The 13,180-nt window shown below is 43.2% G+C and overlaps 1 protein-coding gene across 3 annotated transcripts in view; it reads left to right on the forward strand.

Annotated features, from left to right (window-relative positions):
* Positions 1-4,782: 4,782 nt before the first annotated feature.
* The window catches only part of LOC140186343 (bromodomain-containing protein 3-like), a 40,901-nt gene continuing 32,503 nt past the window's right edge, over positions 4,783-13,180 (forward strand). Inside the window, exon 1 of one of the 3 annotated variants that reach the window (XM_072240496.1) lies at positions 4,783-5,098. The gene's annotated coding sequence lies outside the window, so the exon portion shown is untranslated. Of the gene's footprint in view, positions 5,099-6,094; positions 6,197-13,180 lie in introns of those variants that run through there. The other 2 variants (XM_072240494.1, XM_072240495.1) reach the window with 2 other exon arrangements.

Genomic DNA, 13,180 nt, shown 5'->3' on the forward strand with positions numbered 1-13,180 from the left:
AATGAAAAATTTCTGTAACACATACAGTATATTTCAATGATTTGCTTGTAAGATGTTCATGACCACTCAGTGAGCAGGGAGAGATAATGTTTCAAGAGTCCAGTAAAGCCTACGTCTTTTCTAACCACTGCAAACGTTCTAGGCATTGTGATAGTGATAAGTTCGTATATCAGTAGACTAACATTTTCTAGAGCGGGGGTTCCCAGCTGGGGGTCCACAAACCCCTCAGTTAACAGCAGGTGTCCATGGCATAAAAAAAGTTGGGAACTCCTGTTCTAGAGTAACACACACAAAATGCTGGAGGAACTCAGCAGGCCAGGCAGCACCTATGGAAAGAAATAAAGGGTTCACATTTTAGACACTTCATCAGGATTTTGGTGACCTGCTGAGTGAGTTACTCTGGATTTCCAGAATTCGCAGAATCTCATGTTTATAGTTGGCGTTTTCCAATATTTGTAAACTACATTCTTCACGCCAACACCAAAGGTTGTTTCATTTAATACCACTATCCTTTCTTTTGCCATTTCATCTGCATAGACATAGATATTGCTTATTGTTATTTATTAGATAGATCCTGCTTATTGTTATTTATTGAAGCTGATTACCAGAGAAGGCATTATTGAAAATTATTTGTGACATAAGCACTGATCCGGGAGAAGTACCTGCCGTGCTACAGCATTGATTTATCAGAACAATACCTGGATTAAACGGCAAGAAATGGCAACATGAATCAGTTATGTTCCCTGGAATTTAGTTAGGAGAAACTGGAAAGGGAGATCATCCATTTCCATTGGTTGCAGAATCTCAGAACAAAGTCTCACAATCTTAAACATTAGAGCCAAGTGTTTCAGTGATTAATTTAGGAAACACCTCCATACGAGACCTGGTCACGTCTGGTATTCCCGTCTTCAAATTGCAAGTGATACAAGGTCAATTGTTAATTTTGAATGTGAGAATGATAAATTTTAAAAATGATTTTAAGGGATGCGGAACAAAAGCAGGTGTACGAAGGGCCATAAATGTAAATATAGTGCTGGGTTTTTTTCTTAGAAGCTTGAGGAGATTTGGCATGTCACCAAATATTTTAACAAACTTCTACAGATGCACTGTAGAAATGATCCTGACTGGCTGCATTATGGCCTGGTACTGCAATTCCAAGTACAGAAATGTAAGAGGCTGCAGAGAGCCGAGAACACAGCCTGGTTCATCAGCCTTCCACCACTGAAAGAACCTTCATTAGTCCACACGTCAGAAAGGTGGCATCTATCAACAAGGACCTCCCACTGTCTGGGCCATACCCTCTAATCACTACTACCATTAAACCTGAAGTCCCACACTACAGATTCAGGAGCAGCTAATTCCCTACAACCTACAGATTGTTGAATCAATCTGCACAACCCGAATTCTATCTCAGCAACGGCTCACTGCAGACCAACTCCTGCATTACCATGGACTTATTTCTACTTGTATGTTTGCAGGATTGTCTTTTTTGAAAGTTTTGTTTACTTCTCGGTCTGTATAATTAATCTGTTTTGTCTGAATTTACGTGTCTGTCATGCATGAAAATGTTTCATTGTGCTGGTATTGCACTGACTTGGCTTCTTAAATCCAACATTCTCACAATCAGTATTTGTCAGTCCCATTTTCATCCTGACAGTGAGGATGTACTCATTTAGGTACATCCTGGCTGGCAATGGCATCAGCGCCAGACTCCGGAGCGAAGGCTCCCGAGTTCGAATCCAAGTCCGGCCACCCCCCCAAGCACGCTTTTCATCCGTGCCGGGTTGAGTGTCGAGCTAGCCACCCGGTCTCGTGAAAAAAAAGGGTCGAGTCAGGAACGTTCATATCGTGACCCGGTTAATCTGAAAGGAGACCAATCCTGACACCACACGCCAGACAAGAATGGCTGACTGTCTGGTGCGACACACTGAAAAAAGGTACATCCTTCACAGTAAAACAATGATCATAATGAACACAGTGGTCCAGTAGAGTGCTAACTCAAGATTTGAGTAACAACAAAATTTCCAACTCCTTAGACTTCTCTTGAGACAAAGGCCAGTATTCCATAGGCTTCTAATTATCTCTTAATCCTAGACGACACCTTTGTAAATTTTCTGCAGATTATAGTTTCAGTCTTTGAGAAGCTAATATGATCTAGCTTTGTTTTAGGTTATTTGGCTTGTCAAGTCTGCTCCACCATTCTGACATGGTTAATTTATTATCCCTCTCAATACACTCAGTGACTACGCTATTAGGTACAGGGGTAGAACCCGGGGTGATCTTCTGCTGCTGTAGCCCATCCACTTTAAGGTTTGAAGTCATGTGTATTCAGAGATGCTCTTCTGCACACCACTGTTGTAATGTGTGGTTATTTAAGTTAGTCACCTTCCTGTCAGCTTGAACCAATCCGGCCATTCTCCGCCAACCTCTCTTATTAGCGAGGCATTTCTCCCCACAGAACTGACACTCACAGGGTTTATTTTTTTGTTTTTACACTATTCTCTGTATACTCTAGAGACTACTGTGCATGAAATTCCCAGGAGATGAGCAGTTTCTGAGATACTCAAACCACCCTGTCCAGCACTAACCATCATTTCACGGTCAGTGATAGATTACATTTCTTCCCGATACTTAAGTTTGTTCTGAACAATAACTGAACGTCTTGACCATTTTTGCATGCTTTTAAGTATTGAATTGTTGCCATATGATTGGCTGATTAGATATTTGCATGAATGAGGTGAACAGGTATATTAAATAAGGTGGCCACTGAGTGTATGTTTCAATATAGGTCACCACGCAGAAATGCCCTTCTGCTGCTATCTGCATGAGATCCTTGGGAGGTGGCTAGTTGATGATCCTCCTGGATGGGGTATCTAGGAGAGGTGGTTGTTTTAAAATGAAGAGCTGGTCATTCAGGTCTCTGATGGGATGAAATCAGTTGGCAGCAAAACTTCAGAATTTTTGACTCATTACAGCTGAGGAGACTGATTTGTTGAGAAAATTCAGAACCAAGATTGGAGTTTTGGATTTTGAAGACTCATGAGATATGGAATAGAACTAGGTTAAAAGATACTCCAGTTACTCCAGTAATTCAGATTTCTTTCCCCAATGAACTTCCCAAATAACTAGCAATGATAAAACTCCTGCTTTGTAATTTCACAGTTAGTTTCCAAACATCCAAATCATCAGAACATTTTAACCCCAAGAGGAAAAGAAAGAGTAACAGATTTGGGTGCCATGGCAGCATAGCGCTTAACGTGACGCTGTCACAGCTTGGGACGTCGGAGTGCAACCCGGTGTCCATAAGACGGAGGAGCAGAATTAGACCATCTGGCCCATCAACTCTGCTCTGCCAATCTTTTTCTCCCCTCCTCCTCAACCCCAGTTCCTGGCCTTCTCCCTGTAACCTTTGATGCCAATGAAGAATCTATCAATCTTCGCCATAAATATACCGAATGACCTGGCCTCCACAGCTGCACGTGGTAACAAATTCCATAAAGTCACACTTTGGCTAAAGAAATTTCTCTGCATCTCAGTCTTAAATGGACGCCCCTCTATCCTGAGGCTGTGCCTTCTTGCCCTAAACTCCCCCACCATTGGAAACATCCTTTCCACATCCACTCTGTCCAGGCCTTTCAACATTCGAAAGGTTTCAATGAGATTCCGCCCCCCCCCCCCACACCCATCCTTCTAAATTCCAGCCAGTTCAGCAACTGTCCTCTGTAAGGAGTCTCTGTACGTCCTCCATGTGGAATGCATGGGTTTTCTCTGGGTCCTCCAGTTTCCTTGGATGGTCCAAAGACCTACTGGGTCGGTTAACTGATCATTGGAAGTTGTCCTGTGATTAGGTTAGGGTCAAATCAGCATTGTCAGGGTTTGCTCAGCCTGAAGGGCCAGAAGGCCTATTCCGTGTTGTATATCTAATTAAATAAGCTATGAATGCTTAGAGAAATTAAAAATAAAATACGAAATATATTTAAAATGGAGATCTTAATACCAAGTGAATGCTGTTGCAATGGCGCCATTTCATTGTTGGTATTTTTTTTGAGTGGAAAATAGCCATTACACAGCATCAAGACAATTAAATCAGGGTGAAAAAAAAACAAAGCGATAATGAACACAAAAAATTCTCCAAATGCTGGTAAACACACAAAGTGCTGGAACTCAGCAGGTCTGGCAGCACCACAGTCGGCGTTTCGGCGCAAGACCCTACTTCAGGTCCACCAGGGAGAACTTTCCAGATCTATTTCAAATCACAGCGCGATCTTTTAAATCCGCTTATAAGGAGCAACTGAGACCAGGTTTAACATTCAAAGGGCTGCCCTTCCACTGCCCTCCCTCAACCGTACAAAGATAACAGGATTCGAAAGTGGCTCAAGTCCTGATCGAGCGCAAAGCTTTGGACACTGACCATGCCTGGAATGCTCCGACAGCAGGAGTTACACCTTAAACAAGTTTTAAATTTGACTGGAAACGTTAATAGAATTATTTAAACTCGAAGCAGTATTTCCAAACAATACTTGAACTCGGGGCAAGGGTCAGCGAGGCAGCCAATCAGCTCCTTCTGTACTGTAAAACAGCGCCTCAATTACCCGCCCCGAATAGGGAGAGGTGCAGAAGCGCCATTATGTAATGGAGCCGCTACTTGGCGCCGAGAACAATCTCACTGACAGTAGTGCAGCGCTCACTCTCCTGCCTATGTCGTACTGGTGAACAACTTCGTACAGGGGAGAGGGGTGGGTTTCCAAAATCCTCCGCCAGACTCTTTCAACACCCCCCGAACAAGAAAGCAACCCAACTGAGATCAATTTTCTTGCCGCCTCTTAGTTTCGCTTTTTTTAAATACACACCTCAAACACCGGGAGACTACGTCTGCGCAGTGCCGGCATGCTAGGAGTTGTAGTCCGAATTGACTCAGCCCCAACGCTTCCTGACCTTTGGTCCCGGAGAGGAGAACTGCACCTCCCATCGGGCCCCGCGCGGGCAGCGCAGGCGCAGTGTCTCGGCGGGCTCCGTATGTCGCCGCGGAGGATGCACGAAGATTAGAGGCGAGCCAGCAAGCGGCCGCTGGTTACAGCGGCGCGGATCCGCGGGGCAGGTACCCAGTCTCCTGTTTCTTGTGTCTGCGGGAACCCTCGCCCCGGCCTTGGGGCTTGCAGGAGGGCGAGGCAGGTCTGGAGTTGGAGCCTAGGAATAGCGGGGCCAGCTCCCGGTCGATACATTGTATCCAGAGGCCGCCGTGTAACAAAGCGTCCGCTACATTGTTTTCAGTTCCAGTTCGCCCGCCGCTCGGAACAGGGCGAATATCTCGTTCGTCGTTCCGCTACAACGTCTCCGGCTCCCGGGTTATCATGCTCCGGGAACCGACGGCGGTAGCCAGTAACAGGAACAACCCGCGGGAGGTCGCTTTCCAGCCCGCCATCTTTTGTAGCTGCTCAGAAAATTGGGGAGGGGTAGTGGTTTTGGGGAAGAAGGAAAGAGAGCATAGACGCAATTCGCGCCCCGCTCTCGCTGCTGGGAGACGTGGTTTTTCTGTACTACTGCCCGCTTCCCAGAGAAATGGAACCCGACGGTCTGTGGCGGGCGGGAAGTGGGTGGTCGTGCAATAACTAAATGAATGATGGAGCTGGCTAGTTTGTCTCCGGGATTGGTTGCAAACAAACACACCTCGGTGTTTTGGGAGGAGCAGAGGTTCAATGTGAGCCCGCAGCATTAAAACGGCATGAAGCTCTTCCCCCCCTCCCCCAGATCTTCCATCTGGTGTGTCTTCCGACCAACCATATTGGTGAATAAAGATATGGGAAGTTCCAGTAATTTTGAATGTCATAGTCTTTTAAAGAACAATATTCTCACCAATGATCAACCCCTTTCCGTTGGAGGCGGGGCACGCGCTTTACAAATTGTCCAAGCGTGAACCGAAGATCTCATTTGTCATGGTCCGCATCAGTGCCAATTGGAAAATGAGTCGGACCTTTTCACTCAATAAGTGGATATTCCTTAATTCTTCCGAAATAGAATTGATTTAGGGTTCAATCTGCAGCTCAGTTACAACCTAATTGGAAAATACATCATTGTTTAATATGTTTTTTTTAAATAGGCCTCTTTCACCCGCCCTCTGTCCAATTTAACGCTACTATTAACTGGCTGTTTAGAAAAAAGTTCAAGGAATGAACGTACTTTGTTAACACGGTGCCAGGTATTTAATAACTACCCTTTTGAATTGTCTCAGTGTTTTGAGTCTGTCTCCTTTGTAAATTAGGAGAGCAATTGCGTATTTGTTGAAGTGGTAATCTTTGGGGTGGATGGGTGTTTGATTAAATTTATGTTAACTCTCTAACTGATAGTCTGCATGACCCTTCAATACGAGGCGACTAAGGGAGAGATGCAGTCTCGGGAGGGAGACATTCCTTCTCAAAAGCAAGTGTTTTTTATGGTTTATACATGGGAATGCCTTTAATTCTTATTTGTAGTCTTAATGCTATGTCAAGTCAGGGGAGCTTGAGCTGCAAACAAGGTGTTGTTAACTCAGTCGAGGGATGCCAACCAAGCCCACGGCTTTAAGTTCAGATGCTATTTTAAGTCTCTAGCCCAGAATTAAGAAAGGATTTGCTGCCTGAGAACATGATAAAATCATTCAGCCTCTTGGACCTGCCCTTCTAGTCAACGAATTGCTTATCTGTCAACTATTACTTGCCTGTCAATCCAATTCATGATCTTTGGTATAATTGCCCATGCTATAATTAAAAATGGAAAATACTAGAAACACTGAGAGACAGCATCAGTGGAAAGATGGACAGAATTAACTATTTCAGTTTATGGGCCAGTAGTTAGTTGGAATTATGCAATTGTATGCCCTTGTTCTTGATCTCCTCCCTCAGAATAGCTTCTCCCTGTATTCCCAATGTATCTGTTAAAAGAAATGTTTACCCACTTTTATGTAATTATTTTCTGAGAAACTGTTTTCAGAAAGCAGTAACTTTAAATTGTTTGTAATTTAACTTCTATATGAAGGATGGAGCTCAAAACAGAATGGGAAGTTATGGGACTTGCATCCCAGGAGTGAGCCGCTGACAGATTTGGTTCTCTAAAAGCAGAGTCATTGGTTTGCAATGAATAACTTACAATTCATGGTGCATGTGTGAAACCGTAAATTTTGAAAGCATTTGGACATCATTTTCCAAGATATTAAATACAAATACCGGGAAACTTTGACAATACACCAGCTGATTGATGGTTCAACATTAGATTTGCTCATAAGCCCGGAACGTGAGCCATTTTCCAGAGAGCCAGCAGGGTATGTGACCAAAGCTGAGAGTCCAGAGTGGCTGGGTGTGAAACCAGAATGAAGTTCCAGGGGCCAGGAATGCCAATACACTTGCAACTGGAGTGCTTCTGGCTTGAAACATTGTTTGGTTTAATCCCACCATTTCACTTGGAGAATGTTCTCTGTATGGCATGTCAAGTGGGAGAACGAGGAGTTGATAGATCTGAGCTACAGGAATGTAGTCACACCTAAGTTACAGGAGGCAGGTTCCTGGGTGATTGTCAGGAAGGAGAAAGTGAATAGGCAGCCATTGCAGAGTACTCCTGTTGGTGTTCCCCTCAACAATAAGTAGAGCTATTTGGGTACTGTTGGGTGGGGCCGACTTACTGGGGGAGGTGGGGGGGGTGGGGAGCTACAGTAACCAGGTCTCTGGTGCTGAGACTGGCTCTGAGGCTCAGAAGGGAAGGAGGGGGAGAAGAGGGGTACAGTAGTTCCATAATTAGAGGGGTAGAAAGCAGATTCTGTGGATGTGAAAGAGACAGCCCGGATGGTATGTTGCCTCCCAGGTCCCAGGGTCAGGGATGCCTCGGATCAGGTCCATGGCATTCCAAAGGGGAAGGGTGAACAGCCAGAAGGCATGGTACACAACAAAGGTAGAAAAGGGAGGGGGTCCTGAAGAGAGTTGGAAAGCAGGACATACAGGGGAGTAATCTCTGGATTGCCACCTGTGAGGGTAAGAACAGGCTGATTTGGCAGATGAATGCATTGCTGAAGAATTGATACAGTGGGCAGGATTTCAGATTTCTTCATCATTGGGATCTCTTCCAGGGAAAGTACAACATGTACAAAAGGGATGGGTTACACCGGAACCCGAGGGGGACCAATATCCTTGTGGGCAGATTTGCTAGAGCTGTTGGTGAGAGTTTAAACTAGTTTGGCCGGGGGGTGGGGGGGGGGGGCGCGGTAAAACAGTTGGTATACAAGTAGATGCAAAGTGAGACTGTGAAGAATGAAGGGCAAATGATAGGACATCATTGCAGTCAGTGGGATGAGGTGAAGTGTAACGGGGGCCCAAACTCAAAAGGATGATGAATACAGGGCTGAAGGGTGATGTAATAAGGTAGATGATGAAGCAGCTGGTTGGAGAATGGCAAGTATAATGTTGTGGGCTGCAATAAGATCATAGTTGGGAGCTTAACAAGGGATAGGCTAGTAGGTAGAGGGGTTGGGTGGCTCTGTTGGTTTAAAAAAAAGAAATCAAATTCTTAGAAAGAGGTGACATAGGATTGGCAGATGTAGAATCCTTTTGGTAGAGTTAAGAAACCGTAAGGGTAAAGAGACTCTGATGAGAGTTATATACAGGCCTCTGAGCTGTAGCCAGGATGTTGCTAAAAATTACACTGGGAGATAGAAAAGGCATGTGAAGAAGGGTAATGTTGCAAAAATCAAGGTGGATTTCCATATGCAGGTAGATTGGGAAAATCCAGTTGGTGCTGGATCCCAAGAGAGGGATTTTGTAGAACGCCTATGAGAAGCTTTTTAGAGCAGCTTGTGGTTGAGTCCACTACGGGAATGGCAATTCTGGATGGATGTTAGGTAATGACACAGATTTGATTAGAAAGCTTAAGGTAAAGGAACCCTTGGTAGGCAGTGATCATAATATGATAGAACTCAGCCTGCAGTTTGGGACGGAGAAGCTAAAATTGGATGTATCAGTAATGCAATGGAGTAAAGAGAATTACAGAGGCATAAGAGAGAGCATCTGGTCACTGTGGATAGGAACAATGATTAGAAAGGGACGTTATCAGGGATGACAACAGAATAGCAATGGCTGGAGTTTCTGGAAGCAATTTGGAAGGTGCAGGATAGATACATCCTGAAGAAGGAGAAGTATTCTAAAGGGATGGGGGGGATGAGGCAATGTGGCTAACAAAGGAAGTCAAAGTCAGCATAAAAGTAAAAGAGAGGCTATACATTATAGCACAAATTGGTGGGAAGTTAGAGGATTGGGAAGCTTCTAAAAACGAACAGAAGGTAACTAAAAAGGCCTTAAAGAAAGAAAAGATGAACTATGAATGTAAGCTAGCCTATAATGTAAAAGAAGATACCAAAAGTTTTTTCAGATATGTAAGGAGTAAAACACAGATGAAAGTGGTTATTGGACCATTGGAAAATGACGCTGCAGATGTGGTAATGGGGGGTAGGGAACGAAGTAATGGCAGGCTAGCTTAGTAAGTATTTTGTGTCCGTCATCACTGTGGAAGACATTTGCAGAATGCCAGAAATTAGAGTGTGTCATGGGGCAAGAGGCTAGTTTAGTTGCTGTTACAAAGGAGAAGGTGCTTGGGAACCTGGAAAGTCTGAAGGTTGATAAGTCACCTGGACCAGATGGACTACACCCCAGGGGTCTGAAAGAGGTAGCTGAAAAGATTGTGGAGACACTCGTAATGATCTTTCAAGAAGCACTAGATTCTGGAGGATTGGAAAATTGCAAATGTTACTCTACACTTTAAGAAAGGATGGAGGCAGAAGAAAGGAAACTATAGGCCAGTTAGTCTGTCTTCAATGGTTGGAAAGATGTTGGAGTCCATTATTAAGGATGAGGTTTCGGGGTACTTAGAGGCACATGATGAGATAGGCCAACGTCAGTAAGGTTTCCTTAAGATAAAATCTTGCCTGACAGATCTGTTTTAATTTTTGAGGAAAGAACAGGCAGGATAGACAAAGTAGAGTCAGTGAATGTTGTTTATTTGGATTTTCAGAAGGCCTTTTATAGGGCGCCTCATGATTCTGCTTAACTAGATAAGAGCCTGTGGTATTACGGGAAATGGACAGGAGCTTGGCTGGCAGGAGACAAGAGTGTGAATAAAGGGGACCTTTTCTGGTTGGCTGCCAGTGACTTGTATGCCAGTGATTTGAATGAAGGAATTTACGGCTTTGTGGTCAAGTTTGCAGATGATATGGGTGGAAGGGCAGGTAACGTTGAGAAAGCAGGGTGTCTGCAGAAGGACTTAGTTTGGGGAAATGGGCAAAAAAGTGGCAGATAGAATATAATGTAGGGAAGTGCATGCTGTTTGTCAGAAGGAACAAAGACGTGGACTATTTTGTAAATGGGGAGAAAATTTTAAAAATCAGGTGCACAGGAACTTGGGAATCCTGGTGCAGAATTCCCTAAAGGCGAACTTGCAAGTTGAGTTGGTGGTAAGGAAGGCAAATGCAATATTAGCATTCATTTTGAGAGGACTGGAATACAAAAGCAAGGTTGTAATCCTGAGGCTTTATAAGGTGTTGGTCAGACCACACTTGGGAGTATTGTGAGCAGTTTTGTGCTCCTTATCTAAGATGAGGTGTTCTGGTATTGGAGAGTCCAGGAGAAGTTCACAAGAATGGTGCAAGGAATGAAAGGATTAACATTTGAAGAACGTTTAAAGGCTGTGGGCTTATACTTGCTGGAGTTTAGAAGAATGGGGAGGAGGGAATCTCATTGAAAGGTATCGAATATTGAAAGGTGTGGATAGGGTGGATGTGGAGAGGATGTTTCCTATAGTGGGGGAATCTAGAACCTTAGGGCAGATCCTCAGAATTGAGTGATGTCCATTTTGAGTAGAGATGAAGAAAAATTTCTTTGGCCAGAGAGTGGTGAATCTGTGAATTCTTTGGAACATAGGGCTGTGTATGCCAAATCATTGGGCATATTTAAAGCAGAGGTTGATAGATTCTTGATTAATCAGGGGATTACAGGTTACAGGGAGAAGACAGAATGGGGTTGAAAGGGATAATAAATCAGCCGTGATGGAATGGCGGCGCAGTCTCAATGGGCCAAATGGCCTATTTTTGCTCCTAGGTCTTATGGTCTTATGTCAAAGAACGGGAAGTAAAAATGTAAGTGGATAGTCCAGAAAAACCTGCCAGCCTTTTATTAGCAAAGTTGCAAGAGTGCTGAATGATTGGGACTTTTCTGTTTTTGTTTTTAGGGATTGGGTTATCTGATGAGATTTTGAGGAGAGTATACTTGATGTGCGATTATAAGATTTTAGAGGGGAATTTGTATGATATTTTGTGGTTTACTTGTGTTTCTGTTATTTTCAGAATCACAGGTAGTTTTATTGGGTTTGTACAAGTTTCAGTTTTGTTGCTAATCAACAAATGTGTATGATTTTGTGGATACTTAATCAATTCTGGTTGGTATTGTTGGCAATATGGATTATTTGAACATGGTGATGGGTTTATTAGGTATTAGGTGTGATTGGATTTTATGGGGTGTTTGCTAGTCTGTGGGTTTTGAAAGGTTGCGGTTGTTTCTCTGGGGTTTTGGTTTGGCAGGTTTTGAATCTTTGAGTTGGGTTTTTGTGGGATATTTGTGTTGTTGCTGGAGGTTGATTATTTGACAGCAGGTTTGTTTCACTGTGGGTTTTGGAGAGTTTCTAATAAAATGATAAAGTACTGTAGTGTAAAATGACTTATTATTACAGAACCTTTGGGGTAATGTTCCATTGTTTTCACTGGTTTTGATAGTAATACTGCCAGACTAAAGTTACCGTTGTAATATTGTGTCATGGATGTTGTAGATGCCAATGGCTTTCACCTCAGACAAAATGTTGACCATCCCTTTTGTCTGCCAGACCTCCTGACTTTTCCTGGCAGTTTGCTTTATGCTCGAAATTGTAGCATCTGCCCTTGTGTCTTTAGCCTTTTCTATATTGGAAGACAATTGGCATTAATTTATCCACTGTGACTGGTTTTCAATCTCACATTTCCTCTTGGATCTTGCTTTGTCATGTAGTGTAATGTTTCATTGTGTGTGAAACTTTGAGGTCAGCACTGAGCCAGTGAAATGCTCTGGGGTTCAGGACTTTGTGAAACACACTCTTGACATCTATGTTGTCCCTGACTCTGGACAAAATGACTGGGGTTAATTGGGTGCTAAGAAAGCATTGTATCTGTTGGTTAAACCCTGTCTGTTTTCAAGACTTCTTCCCTACATTAGGGAGTTACTGAGTCCCAGGGTTGGAATTGGGGGTTTTAGTCAATGATTTGGATACATTGTGTAATGTTTAAAACCCTTACAAAATCTTGTGCTGACAAATATGATACATGAAAGTGTCTGATGAATCATGGAAATAAAATGGAGTGGAATTGGCAGAGAGAAATTAATGAATGGCATTTCATTCTTTCCCTTTTGGCTCTTCACAGTAGTTAATTGAAAGTGACTACTTCTCCATTGGAGGGCATACCTTGTTATTACGTACTACGTACCTTGGCACGTAGTAACTGTGTTGCACACATGCTCTGGTTCTTAAATTTTGAAATTTTTATCTCTTTTTCTTCTTAAGAATATCCTTGGATACCACTTTACCCAAACTATCTTAATAGTTCTTCGGCAAACTTGGCTTCTAATCTCCTTAGTAAAATGTTTTGAAATATTTCATCACTTTAATCATTGTTGCCTGGGAATGCTGTGAGATTTTCTCCCACAGTGTTATGCAAGTGTTGAGTCAGTGCCATATGTTCTAACGTAGTAATGACAATTGAGTCACAGGTTTGATTCCCTAATGTTCATGTACTAAAAGGTCTGAAATGATCCATGGGAACAAAAGAATGCTGCTTGGTAGTCCCGAGCCTTGAGCCGTGAGCAGGCAGAAGCTGTTCAGCTTTTTGTTCATTTATAATGTGCTGTGTTGTATGACAGGTGATCATGGTCTTTATATGACCACGATTGTTCTTGGCAAATTTTTCTACAGAAGTTATTTGCCATTGCTGCCTTCTGGGAGGTGTCTTTACAGGAATGGTGTTTAAAGTAAAGTTTATCATCAGATTACATAAAACTCTGAGATTCTTTTTCCTCTGGGCATGCTTAGCAAATCTAGAGAACAGTAACTGTAAACAGGATCAATGAACAACAAACTCTGCAGATGC

The sequence above is a fragment of the Mobula birostris genome, chromosome 22 (assembly GCF_030028105.1).
Source record: "Mobula birostris isolate sMobBir1 chromosome 22, sMobBir1.hap1, whole genome shotgun sequence".
Classification (NCBI taxonomy): domain Eukaryota; kingdom Metazoa; phylum Chordata; class Chondrichthyes; order Myliobatiformes; family Myliobatidae; genus Mobula; species Mobula birostris.